Source organism: Triticum dicoccoides, chromosome 6A, assembly GCF_002162155.2.
Source record: "Triticum dicoccoides isolate Atlit2015 ecotype Zavitan chromosome 6A, WEW_v2.0, whole genome shotgun sequence".
In the NCBI taxonomy this organism is placed as follows: Eukaryota; Viridiplantae; Streptophyta; class Magnoliopsida; order Poales; family Poaceae; genus Triticum; species Triticum dicoccoides.
The window spans coordinates 129,419,824-129,420,281 of record NC_041390.1 but is presented as its reverse complement, the minus strand read 5'-3'; positions in this window follow the sequence as shown (position 1 = coordinate 129,420,281).

Sequence of the window (458 nt, the reverse complement as noted above, 5' to 3'; positions counted from 1 at the left end):
TTTATACAAATGAAATGTCCCTGGGAACGTTCGGTTTCGGCGGACGAAAACATTCGATAGAGGAAGTACCTCCCAGAAAACCATTTTTCTGTGACGCTATTAAACCTTAAACACTGATATTTTGGAACTCATTCTCTAACCAGTTAAAACAACACAGAAAAATGGCATGACGTATAAAACAAATGCCTTCATGTTCAAATTTAATCATGTACCGTGCATTTCTCTAAAATGGATATTGCACATGGATTCTCTCGGCTCCCCACCCCGCCTCGCCCACCTCGGCGACTCGGGGGGAACCCCAGCCGCCGGCCAACAATCACCCCCCACCGCCCTCTCCTGCATCGCCGCCGCCGGAGGGACGATGGGTGAAGCCGCGCCGGTCCCCGGGATGGTGACGGCGGGGCGGATCTGACGCATTGCGAGCTCCCTCCCTTCCCGTTGCACCCCCGATCTCCTCC